Source organism: Perognathus longimembris, chromosome 28 (genome assembly GCF_023159225.1).
Source record: "Perognathus longimembris pacificus isolate PPM17 chromosome 28, ASM2315922v1, whole genome shotgun sequence".
Classification (NCBI taxonomy): Eukaryota; Metazoa; Chordata; class Mammalia; order Rodentia; family Heteromyidae; genus Perognathus; species Perognathus longimembris.
Genome location: NC_063188.1, coordinates 13,914,549 through 13,917,449, shown reverse-complemented (window position 1 = coordinate 13,917,449; position 2,901 = coordinate 13,914,549). Strand labels below are relative to the sequence as shown.

Sequence of the window (2,901 nt, the reverse complement as noted above, 5' to 3'; positions counted from 1 at the left end):
TTAAGAACCCTGAATGGAATTCAAGTGACCTCTCAAAGTAAAGCCTACATAATGTCAGGTTACTAAACCACAAGCTTTGGGATCAACCCTGTACGGCCCTCCCGCGTCACTACCATCAGTGTCCAGGTGCCTTTATGACTCACTCTGACCCTCCGTAATAATCCCCTGTGGGCGGGGTCTCCTCACCTCATGCCATTCAGACTCAACTTCCTGGCTGTTACTGATTTCTCTTCAGTCAGAAGCTGCCTTGGTAGCTAACACATCGGGCATGCTCAAAGCTCTGGCTAGTGTGCCCAACAGCCAGTTCCCGGCTCTGAAGAAGCTGGGGCTTCTTCAGTAGCCCGGTCCCTTTAAATCGGACCTGGCCAGTTGCTAAGCAACTGTGCGGGCCCCCAGCTGGGCGCTGCACTGCGGAGACTAGGTTCTGCCCCGGGCCGGCTCGGCCAGGTCGAGGTGGCCAGCACCAAACAGGGGGGCTGCCGCCTGCCCATGGTAGCCGGCTCCGGGGGGGAAGTGTGGACAGGGCTCTCCAGATCGCACCTCCAGTTCCAGGTAGGTGTGCGCAAAGGGGATCCTGGACTCCCGGTGGGCTTCACCCCTCTTTTCCCCCCTGGCTGGCCACACAAGAGGCAATCAATCCTCACTGCAGGGGGTGGTTTTATTTCTCTCTTTGGAGCCCTAGATCGGAGCTGATGAGGATTGGGGAAGAGCCAACAAGGTTTAGGAAGTGAGTTTAGAGATGGAGGAGTGGGGATCAAGCGTGTTGGGTTGCCCACCAGTGACAGGGTCGGGATGGGGAAGGTAAAAGTGTTCACGGCTGTGAGGATTCAAGTAGCCACCTTGTTTCCACTGGAAACTCCAAGGGCCGGGAGCTTCAGTTAACCATTCACTGAGAACCCCCACCCAAACTGCATACAAACATCCTGCTTTATAACAAGAGTGTGACTTCCATACTAATGAAGTCTCAGCCTTCAGACTTAAGGTGACTGGGGATGTTTTCTTCCCCTAAGGAATAACTTCACACTCATATCAAAGCATGGGGTGGGGTGGGAAACCAATCACACAACCCTGTTCTCATAGATCCCTTGCTTCCTTCTCCTTATCTACCTAACAATGGACAGCAGAGTTTGTCCCAGGGAAGCAGGATAGTTGGTCCATACTTTACCTCCCTAAAGATTAAAATCAAAAGTTGGGATCACGTTATGATTTTTTCCCCATATGAACTGTTACTGTGGTTCTTGGCCTCTGTTGATAAGTACTATGTGGCTACTGCTGACTCCCACTGGAGGCTCAATGTGTTCAAAAGATGCAAAAGGTGAGGAAATACTTTGTGGATTATGTCATCATGATTGGGTCGCACTTCACAACAGAAGATAATGACACACTAGTTAATGAATTGGCAACTTCAAAAGGGAAATGACTTCCATGCATATAGCAGACAACGAATACAGATATGCCAAACCACATTCTAACTGTATCCCTTCTAACTTTCTTTCTTTTTAATTTTTGGGAGGCTGGTAAGGGGGCTTGAACTCAGGGCCTGAGTGCCCTCCCTTCAGCTTTTCTGTTGTTCTTGTTCAATGCTGGCACACAACCACTTGCACCACAACTCTATTTCCAGCTTTTTTCCTGATTAATTGCAGATAACAGTGTCAAGCAGGATATGGTGCTGGGACTCAAGTGGTACACCCCTAGCCTTGAGCAAAAGAGTCTCAAGGACAGTGCCCATGCCCTGAGTTCAAGCCCAGTACTGGCAAAATAAGGGAAAAAAGGGGTCTCATGCACTTTCCTTCCCAGGCCACAATTTGAACCACAATTCCCAGAACTCAGCCTTCTGAGAAGCTAGGAATATAATAAGCCTGTGCCAGTGATACCTGGTTCACTTGTAACTGTAATATGTACCACAGATAAAACACTGATTTTCTTAAATATTAGAAAAAAATTGAACCAGGTGCTGGTGGCTCCTGCTTCTAACCCTAGATACTCAGGAGGCTGAAAACTGAGGATCATAATTCAAAGCCAGCACAGACAGGAGAGTCCATGAATCTCCAGCTAACCACCAGAAAACCAGAGGTGGCACAGTGGCTCCAAGTGGTAGAGCCCTAGCCTTGAATGAAAAAGCTCAGGGACACTGCCCAGGCCCTGAGTTCAAGCCCCACAAATGACTAAAACATTGTTATTATTAGGAAGGTGATATACAGACGGGTTACAGTTACATAACTCAGGTAAAAACAGTGATTTTTTAACATCCTGGTTGATTTTATTTCCTGTACACTAATATGAATGGATTTTGTTTTCCCAGATAAAGCCAGTGGAAACTTTTATCCAGTATAAGATCTCTGACCTCAGAAAGGGTAAGTACAATTTTGTTGACTGTTAACTCATTGGTCTTAGGAACACAGAGCCTTTACCCAACAGAAACCATCAACCTTGTAAGTACATTGTCCAGCTGCATATGCTGTACACCTTCAGGAAGGTCTTATAAAAATTCCAAACAAGGATTTGGAATGTGGCTTAGTGGTGGAGTATTTGTCTAGCATGCATGAAGCCCTGGATTCAATTCCTCAGTACCACACGAACAGAAAAAACCAGACTTGTCACTGGCTCAACTGGGTAGAGTGCTAGCCTTGAGCAAAAGAAGCTCAGGGACAGTGCCCAGGCCTGAGTTCAAGCCCCTGGACTGGCTAAAAAAATTCCAAAGGAAAGTATCCTCAAGACTTCAGCTAAGCCAAATAAATTTCAAGGGAAGATTTAAAGCCCTAGCTCTAAAATGTCACTCCCAAACACTTCATAAGCTAGTGGAGAGATGTGAAGTATTAATTTAAATCTCAATTCAAATCAAAATGTTACAAGAGCCCCCCCAGCCATAAGGCCTGGCTCTGGTTATCCAGAAATGAAATA

General features: G+C 46.8%; 1 long non-coding RNA gene across 1 annotated transcript; it reads left to right on the top strand.

Moving 5' to 3' along the window:
• Positions 1–247: 247 nt before the first annotated feature.
• Positions 248–2,685, top strand: LOC125343909. The gene is made up of 2 exons (XR_007209383.1): positions 248–552; positions 2,303–2,685. It is a non-coding gene; the product is annotated as an uncharacterized LOC125343909 (long non-coding RNA).
• The last annotated feature ends 216 nt before the right edge of the window (positions 2,686–2,901 follow it).